Source organism: Parasteatoda tepidariorum, chromosome X1 (genome assembly GCF_043381705.1).
Source record: "Parasteatoda tepidariorum isolate YZ-2023 chromosome X1, CAS_Ptep_4.0, whole genome shotgun sequence".
NCBI lineage: Eukaryota > Metazoa > Arthropoda > Arachnida > Araneae > Theridiidae > Parasteatoda > Parasteatoda tepidariorum.
In genome coordinates this window covers 3,516,598-3,527,316 of record NC_092214.1, presented here as the reverse complement: position 1 = coordinate 3,527,316, position 10,719 = coordinate 3,516,598, and the positions used below count along the sequence as shown (strand labels likewise).

Below are 10,719 nucleotides of genomic sequence, written 5' to 3'. Positions count from 1 at the left end.
TGCCTCAACTTGGTAAATTAGTAACTGAGAAAAATTAGGTATTGCTCGCTTGAATTAGTATGGTTATCTTAATGTACTCCACTTGCGATGGTGATATTGCTTGGCTGTTTATTGGGACCTCCTAACCCCCCAAATTTATGAACCAATTTTTTCGAAATTTTGTCTTCCCCTATTTTGTGAAATAGGAATCCAAATATGTGAAGAAAAATACATGTTTGTTCAGAGAGAGAGTACGTTTTTATGTTTTATTTCTTAACTTAATTAATAGTTAGCACTAATTAATTGACATATTTGAGATTACCCCCAGAAACTATTAAGATTGACGCTTTGTTCGTAATAATATGATCATTAGAACGAAAGTTATTCAGGGTGATATCTTTCTTATTTTGTGCACAGTACATTAATGTTGTGAGTAATAAAATCTAGTAGAAAGTTCTAAAGTAAAATAAAGACCAATTTGCAAGTTTGTATTTCATATCTAAAAGAATATCGAAACAAAATCTTTATATTTTAGGGTGCAATAACAAATAAATATATGAATATATAAATTAAGTAAATACATAAATTAAACAAATATATAAATAAAATAAATATATTAATAAATTTATAAAAAAATAATGATGTTAGTTATTAGTTATAAAATGAGTAAACTACTATATAAATCTAAAATTAAGTTAGATTTCAAGAATAACTAAATATTTGCCATATACAAATTAATTATTTAAAATAAATTTAAGAGAAATGAATGTTTAACAATAATTTATTTCTGATGAAATTCTTAGAAGTGCTCCTAGGAAGAGATATTAATGTATTCTCAATCTACTATCATTATCCCATAAATAACAATATTTCTTTTTTCTGTTGTCATGTCTTTACTATATAAAAATGGAATTGAATCATTGATCGGAGATTTTAAATACAATGAAAAATTATGAAAAAGGTAGGAATTCATGCAACATTTTGTACAGTTTTATAGCAAAAAAATATGTTATTTAAATCTAATGAAATTTGTTTCATGATCAAAATGTGAAACACTATAAATATGTGAAAATTGCTAAAAATTAAAATTTATTATTTTTTTATGCAATAAAAATGTTAGTTAATTTATATGAAGTAAATATTTTATCGTATATTCTTCGATATTTCTAAGTAAAAATGGTGCTGGAAGGTATGAGATATGGTGTCCATATGCCATTGTTTGTCAGCCAATAGAATAGTGGCTTCTGTTATCATGTTTCCTGCTGAAGCTCTCATTAACCGACAACATCACTTCCCTTCAACACTCTCAAAAGGTAATCTCTTTTCATTTAAAATATTTTATTGAAAACCTTCACAGACATCTTCGCAAACTTTTTTTTAAAAAAAGATCTGAAAAAGTTTATTTTTTTTATATGTGTTGCAGATGGAAACTGTATTTGTGTAGTCATTCTGATAAAATCATTTTTTTTTTCCTTCAAATTTTTGGGAATACATTGCAAAAAATGCTGTTTTCATAAAATTACGTTCCAATACCAATTATAAATTTTTAAAATTAAGTTATTGAATTTTTTTACATGAATTCCTTTGTTGAATTATGCTTGTAATTACAGTGTCTTAAAATTAGACTAAAGGCTGAGCTTTCAATTAACGGAACTATAATTTTTGGCATTTTTATTAGCATTATGTAAAAAAAAAAATTAAGAAACTACAGTTAATTTTTAATAAAAATTGCTCAAGTAAAAAAAACTTACAAATTTATATAAAAAAAAATTAGTCTAATATTATAAGAAAGTTATAAGAGAGGAGTGCATAAAATTTTAAGACTTTGGGATTAAAAGTTTTTAGTTATGATGTAAACCTTAACACAAAATGCATTTAATGCAAAAACTTGTATATTTTCATTAACGCTAATGTTTTTTTGTAAATGCTTATTACTTGGGTTGTAATAATTGTAGCAACAAAAATTGATAAGAAAGATAAGATTTTAAATATTTCTTTAAGTAAAAAAATATTAATTTCGAAAATCTCATGGAAATTCGAAGACAATTTTTACGCTTTCTTGATGGTTACTCTTAATGGTAGAATGTTCGCTATACTTTAAAAGAAAGATTAAAAAGAAAGCTTTATTAGATAAGGAGAATAATTGATTGATAATTTTTAGAACTTGTATAAAATTTTCTCGAAAATGTTAACTAATTAAATAACGCTATTTGTGGTTTTGATTAAGTTATTTAAAACTATATATTTGACTGTTATTAGATTTTCTTTATAAATTTAATTTATAACAATTTAAATGATTCATGTGATGCTAAAATTTTTTATTCAAGTAATAATGTATTTATAATTGGTGACATTATTACTTATACATTAAATAGTAACAACTGTTTATTGGCTGAAAAGGTTTCACTAATATCTAGATATACATCTGTGTTGCATTTATTATCTTTACAAACTAAGTTTATCCTGCTGTATTAATAAATAAATTAGCTGATAACTACGCAACAACTAGTGATTGTGGAGTCATGATTTGAGGACGTTTTATTCTTCTTTCGTTTTTTAGAGAGAACAACACAGTAAAATTAAAAAAAAATTTTAATTTATGAATTTATAGTTTATCCTTTTAAGATTATTGTGCATAATACGTCTAGCGCGACACGAGTTTCAGGATGCGAAGTGACTTGTATGAAGAAATGAATTTATGCGCTCATTTCATTAATGCTCACTCCAATCAAAATATTTGAGTAAAATACTATTATTTTAGCTATTTTAGTGGAATGATTTGTCTAAATTATGTAAGAAAAAGAATTAAGGGGAGTCGGTAGGGCATATATCAATAATGCTAAAAATGACCTAATACTAAAAAGCCTTTTCTCAGCATCTAAACAAGACATTGCTTCAGTTTTTTTTTCGCAGAATATTTACATATCCATGTTTTAATTGTGATAACTGTTAATACTTATCTTTGGTGGAAAATTTTTTAAAAAAACTATGAACTGAGAATTTTTAATTTTTTAAAAAGTTTAATCATTTTTGATTAAAAAAACCTTTCAAATCTCAAAAAGTATTCTTGTTAACATTGAAACATGACCACAGCATACAACTGATATAATCTCATATATCCCCCAAAAATTTCGAAACGATATTATAAGTAGTTTCTTATAAAAGGTACATCAAAAAAGGTCAGTTTTAGCCTTATTCATATATGCCCTTCCGACTCATCTTAATGGTACTTTCAATATAAATCCCCGTGGCAGAATCACGGTGACATTATCGTAGAACGTTAGAGTTCTTGCAGAAAGAATATTCCATATAGTGTTTCGATTGTATTTTTGGCAGTTATTGATATTGACTGTCACGTGGTTTTTAAATATCCCGGTATATTTCTAACAATATGGGAAATTCGAATCACGCATATGAATATTTAATCTTCAAAGCAATGATTCTATCGCTTTTTTCATGAGGACATTTTTTTAAACAGTTATAAAACAGTTCACGCAGAAATTTTTTAAAACAGTCCACACAGTTTTTAAAATCCCATATTTTTAATACGATATTATTTATTACAACAACAAAGTCTAGAAACGAAACACGTATTTAGTACCCCTTTTTTTAAAGAATCTGATTCACGTGATTTCTGTGTCTATCGTTTTTTCGGTAGTTGCTGCTACGGATTTCACGATTTTTTAATAATTTTTTTTAATGTTATGTATTGATTTGCGAAAGGAGAAAAAGGAAATAATTAGTGTGTTTTTCTCCTACAAAATATGAGAATATCGTCCCTGATAATAGAATAAAAAGATATTACATATTCATTTAAAAAATATTTATATATAAGCAATATTATTTTATCTAAATAGGTTTTTTTTTAAATTTTATTTTTGTAAACGCAACGTTTTTGTTACTTTAACTTAGCAATATGTATATTGGTTATTATTAAAAGTATCTGGCAGATAGATATTGGTGCTAGAGAGGTTTGTCGCAGAAAGCCTAAAATAATTAAAATTGCAACTTATTTGGAGGTAATAATTTTTGATGAAGGTTGCGAAGCGTTAAAGTTATGGAACAATTAGAAATAAATGTAGCCAAACAATTAGAAATAAATGTAGCCCTGCAACCAAAGAATATGCTCAAAATGAAGATGATAGCAGATTTTCAGGTGCTACTCTAAAAACATAGGAGGCTTCACATGAGGGCAAATCAGCACAGAAAAAAGGCTAGAGACCAGCACTTGAGGCAGCTGAAAATGGAAAAGAAGCATCTTATGGATCTGATATTGATACATTATAGTTTGTTGCAAAATTTTAAATAGTTATTTGGAATATTGATCACAAAACTTTAAACGCAATTTACTCGAAATTATGTCCCTCTTACTTGCTGTATCTCAAACTAGTACAATTTCAATCAATTTTCTTCAAATTTTGACACAATGTTCATAATAAATATAGTTTTTATTGTACGTAATGATTTTTTAATTGGGTTGACTGGTTTTGAGTAATCAACAGATATGAATCTTATTTAATATAATTATTTTAAATTTTTTTCCGCAACTATTCTTTAAAACAAGATTAAATATCCTACGTTAAAAGTATTTAAAAATCCTACTTGCAAAAAAAAAAAAAAACTACATTTATGTAGTTTAAAAAAATCATTAAACGGGATCATATTTGAATGATTTTTTTTCTACATATGAGTACAACAAATTATGGATAGTTAAAAAAATATGATATATAATATGATATGCAATAAATATGATATAAAATATGGATAATTGCAACATGATAAAATTAAGATTTTAATCCGCACATTACGAAAAAAAATGTGTAAAGTTACTCCCAATCATTGCAAAATTCAATAAAAAAAATGCTCAATTTTATAGGCTTTTATTGTGTTGCTCCGTTTTAATTAATTGGCATAAAGTTTTGATGTGTGCTTTGGATCATTATCTGGTTGAAAGTCAAATCCTTTGCCATTATTACGGATGGCCCTGCATAATTTACTAACACATGATAAACTTTTTTATTCGCTGTTGACTAATTTATCAACTTCTTTGCCTCGTGAAATAGGAAATGAGATTCTCAATCCGGATATGCAATCACGTGATTTAACTCACTGATCTGAATCAATTGATTCGAATCAATAATTTGAATCAGTAATAATGATACCACATCCTTTATAGCCAAGAGATATTGTGCCATCTGTTAAAACCGGAACATATTAACAGTATTGATGATGATGAGCATTGCTGAAAAATTGTAGGCGCTACATGAGACTTACATCAAATGGTATTGTGAAATGTTTCAAGATGGAATAAGCAAATCATCGACTAATTGTGTCGGCAAATCTTAGATATTGAATGATTGTATAAGTGAGTGCATGCGAGCATTAAAAGCTCGAACATGTGAGGGTCATGTGATCATAAGACCGCTGTAAATTTGTAGGCAGTGCTTAGCGCTTAAGGGAATGCGATGAATACGACATTAAGCGAAAGTAATATGTAAGAGAAAGTTGTATGAGTCTCAAATCTAAAGGTAATTGGTGATGCAGCATAAAGGCTTTCCACTGGAAAAGCACAAAATGCGTCACTAGATAGCACTGAATCCAAACTTTTTAAGTGAGCAGCAGGAACACTTCCATGTACTACGCAATGGTAATCATTTGCACGTCGTAATCATCTGCATACGATCTGCACCTCAATGTTTATTTGAGAGAACGCTTAACATGTTCATGACGTTTCTGCAATTGTTTAATATGAGGATAAAATGTCAACTTCTAGCTTAAATTTTCAAACCTAACTTTTTAACCGAAATAAGAGACATATGAATAAGAAATGGAGATATTTTACGAAATGAAGTGTTCGATTAATTTAACTCGAATCACTGATATGAATCGCGTGATTTGAATGACTGATCTGAATCACTTGATTCGAATAATGATTTAAACCCTTAATTTTGAATCAGTGATTCCGAATAACATGATCAGAAGTGATTTGAGTCACTTAATTCCAAACAGCTATATGAATAATTTGATTCAATTTGAGTAATCTGAATCACTTGATTTGAATCAGTGATCTGATTATGTGATCCGAATCTCCTAATTTGAATCTCTAGTCCGAGTCACTTGATTCAAATCACTTGAATCCTATAGTACACTTTAAATCACTTGATTCGAATTAACAATTCAAATATCTTGATTCGAATTACTGATCTCAATCGCTTGGTTCGAAAAACTGATTCAAATTACTTGATTCTAATAGAGAACTCAATCTTTTAATTCGAAATACTGAGCCGAATCACATGATTTGAACCAGTGATCTGAATAACTTGATTCGAATAACTGATCTGAATCACCTGATTCTTACAGTGATTTGAATAATTTGATTTGAATCAGTGAATTAAATCACATGATTTGAATCAGTGTCCGAATAACTTGATTCGAAGTTATTTGATTGATTGATCCTAATCACACTATTGGAATCACTGAATCGAATCACTTGACTCGACTTTCACATGATTTGAATCTTTGATTTGAATCGCTTAGTTTTAATCAATAATCTGATCCACCCGTTTCGAATCACTTGTTATTATAGTACTTTGAGTCATTTGATTCGAATCAGTGATTCAAATCTTTCGATACAAATCACTGGTCTGAATCGCTTGCTTCGTATCATTGGTAAGAATCACTTGATTTGAATTCCTGATCTGAATAGCCTGTTTTTTAATCAGTGATCTGAAGCACTTGTTTTGAATAACTCTCCTTAATTACTTTGTTCGAAAAATGATTTCAATCACTTCATCCGAATCACTGATCCGAATCACATTATTTGAATTAGTTCACAGAACAGAACTCTACCTTGAATCACAGAACTGAATTACCTGATTGGAGTGACTGATACGAATCACTTGATTCAAATAGTGATATAAATCATATGACTCGAATCTCTGATCTGAATTGCTTAATACGAATCACTGATCAGAATCACTTTTTTCAAATAATGATTTGAATCAGAATCAGTGATCCAAATCTCTTGATTCGAATTATTGATCCGAATCACTTGATTCGAATCTTAGATCCGAATCTCTTGATTTGTATCACTGATGATCGTGGAGGTTACAGTTCCACAATTTCGTGACTAATGACTTGATTGTTACTGTGGAAAAGAAAACAAAATGAAACTTTCTGGGTCATTTCACTGGGGGAGCTCTAACCCTTTAGCCAACACGGTTTGTTAACCTATTGCTAAAGATGCTTAACTGATTGTGATAGTAGGAAAATAATATACTTATATTAGGCCATAAATAGGCTTTTTTGTCAAAATGGAATACAATCAAAATATCACCAAAGTGAACTGATTCGAATCACTTTAATGATCTGTTTTGCTCAACTCTTATTTTTACATGCCACTGTAGAGTTAATCTTCACTACCTCTTCTTGACAAGTATCAACTGATTTATAGAACTTTTCTTTTTAACATAGAGGCTGGACATCCATTACGTTTGCTTGTCTCTCTCACATTGTATATCTGTTAAGGCAGAGGGGTGCGATTGTACTTACTTTCAAGTGGCGCCATCTATGGTCAAGAATTCGACTTCTGCCACACCCATACGTCACACCCGTCTATAGGGCAGACTCATTCATACATCCATTCATTCATCCACAGATCGTAATTTTGACCTGAAACAAAGATCGATCAATCTCCAATTCAGTACCTCCAGAGGTATTGATTTGTTATGGGACCACGGAGGACTTTGCGACTCGACAAATTTGACGTGTATCAGTCACCATTTACTACACAGGGAATCTTCGGCCGGAGGAGTTCAAACCCACGAACTCTCGGACATAAGCCCAGCGCCCTACTCACTTGGCTATCTACGTTTGCTTGTGTTTATCTTGAATTATTGTTGTATTCTAAATATAAGCTATATAATGTCGACTCATTTCAATGCTTAGAAATTGAAGAATACGAAGTTCTTAGAAATCTAGACCCCCAAATAGAAAGTTGAGATGGAATTGACCCAAATGCTTTAAAAATTCGAACACACATCGGCTTTATAAATTTCTTATTTTACAATCCTTTTCGGCATAACTAAAAACTGCAAAGATTACTCCAATATTTAAAAAGGACAAAATGAATGATTTTTGAAAATATAAACCGTGTCTTGAATATATTATTAAAGATTTACTAATCTGCATAACAATGATTTTTTTTAAGAATCAGTATGGTTTTTTACCCAAATAAAGCATTGTAGAAGCGTTACTTAAATTTGAAAAATTTATCTACTACAATGTAGATGAAAATCAAGGAAACGTAGCTGTCAATATATTGCTATATAAATTGTATTCGATAGAAGTAAGAGGAAACTGTAATAACTTTCTTAAATGATACTTATCAAATCAATCTCGGTTTGTAAAAACTAACAAACATAAATGCAAATTAACAAACACTTAGTGAAATGCTGCCAATGATACGTGGTATTTTCCGAAGTTCAACATTGAGTCCCTTATTATTTTTTTAATAAGAATTTTCGTGAGTTAAAATTATACATTTTGCTGGCGACACACCTTTTTTTATATTCTTCTGATAGAGTAGACAATTTAATTTTAAATGAAGACCTAAAAACAATTCGCGAATAGCTTTTGTGACAAGTTTTTAATTCTCAATATCGATTAAACTAAATATATATTTTTTGATCAAAAGCAAAATCTTATTGAGAATATTTATACAATGAGATAGCTTATAAATTATTCATTATCTTCACAACATCAGGTTTGCTTTAAAAAAATCTGATTTAAAAAAGCAGTATTTACACTGAAATTATCATAATATAATAACAAGAGTTGCATTTTCAGATTTCTGATTAAAAACAGGGTAAAAGTTTGCAAAATAATAATATTTTAAAGTTAGTTGCAATCTAATTTACTTTTGGTGCTTGTCGAGTAAAAAGTGTTGTCAAAATATTTGACAATTTAATTTGAATTTGACAATTAAGGCTAGTATATGATAGTCAAATGTATAAATGAAGTATAATTTATATTAAACAGTAAGGAATAATATATTAATTTTTTATAATTTATTGTATTCTTTAATACGATCAATTATTTCTAGCAATAAAGACTCTGAGTCAGTTGTGACGAATTCAGTCTTTTTGCTTTCCCACTCGCTATCGATAGCAAAAATTTTTGAGCGACTAACTTCTTTGAACCATTTTAAAGGCTGCAGCTGAAAAAAAAGACATGAACTATGATTAATATTAATATTTTTAAGTTAAAAGACAAATATTTATACTGAAAATATTACACGAACTAAAAAAGACCCAAGCATAAAGCAGGAACTACTAGCAGTGTCTATGTTCATCTCTAGTTTGACAATTCTTTCATATATTATAGAATTGTTTCTAGCTTGAAAATAAATGCAAAAAGTATTCCAATGCACTACCAACTGGACCTCCAAGGCAACTAGAATCAACAATACGCTAGCAAATAAATTAAATGCTTACAAAAGAATTTAACTATCAATAGGGAAAAAAGGCAGTTATTTTCTTTCTCCAAGGCTACATAGATTAATAAATTTTGCTTTCGTTTTTTTTTCTTTTCAGGAAAGCATAACTAGATCTAATATGAAACAATAAAGAAATTGATATGCATCATGACATGCATCATTTATGACCATGCATCAACTGATTCATTTTACTGCGAGATAATGACTCTTAAAAAAGTAAAGTCAAGTCTAAATACAAATTTTAAAATACTGCAGAAAGGCTTTCGAAATATTTTTTCGTAGATCTCGCCAGTTTCATGGTGATGAATCTTCAACATAAATTAAGCAAAAAAGCATATATACTTATGCCGTTGAAGATGATTTCAAAATAACGTATCTAAAATAATAATAATAATAATTTAGCAAGCATTACAAAATGTATTGCACTTATTAACATCGATTTAAAATATATTTCCGTACTATCATAAATATCGCAAAAATTATTGGATTAATGCTGAAAACATTGTGTTGATAAAATAAGTTTTAATTAAAATGATTGTACTGACAAAAAGAAATATTGGCAACTAGTAAAGTTTTTCGTTTTGATATGCAGATAAAAAATAATGTTGCGACACTATAATATTTTTCTCTGGCAAGAGCGGCGAAGCATTGAACAAGTTCGTCATATTTCAAGTCTTTCAATAATTCTTCTGGTCCGAGAAAAGCAAACAAATTGTTATAGTGCACAGAACCTATAGAAGAACGCAAGAGCTGGGATTTTTTCACAGCGACCTAGACGTTTTTGCCAGCTACAAAATTTTCAAACCTTTCCATATAACAGGAAAATTTTTCTTTATCAATAACATAATTTTCAAAGGGATTGATATTCGTAATAGATTCTGAACTTTTTGCACGAAATTCGTTTATCTGAAATTATTTGCATGAATAAAAAACGATTTAATAATTATTCATTATCTTTATCTTTTATTATCTTATTTAATAATAGTCGAAAAATTTTGAATTGCAAGGCTTATAAAGTTTTACATCATTTTAAAGAATGTAATTTTATGTGGCAAAATACGAAATTTGAATAAACTCGATCGAATATTTCATGAGAAATCAAATTTTAGAAAAAATCGTATACTTAAAATTTGATTTCTCAGGAACTATTTGACTAATTTCGTTAAAATTTTATATTTTGCCTTGTAAAATTTTGCATACCTTAAAATTCAAAAATTTTTAAAGCATTATTAAATAAAATAATA

General features: G+C 28.6%; 1 protein-coding gene across 1 annotated transcript in view; it reads left to right on the top strand.

The window, feature by feature from the left end:
• Positions 1-1,183: 1,183 nt before the first annotated feature.
• LOC107451628 (Hematopoietically expressed homeobox) overlaps positions 1,184-10,719 on the top strand; it is a 31,014-nt gene continuing 21,478 nt past the window's right edge. The window contains exon 1 of the mRNA XM_016067784.3: positions 1,184-1,292. The gene's annotated coding sequence lies outside the window, so the exon portion shown is untranslated. The remainder of the gene's footprint in view (positions 1,293-10,719) is intronic.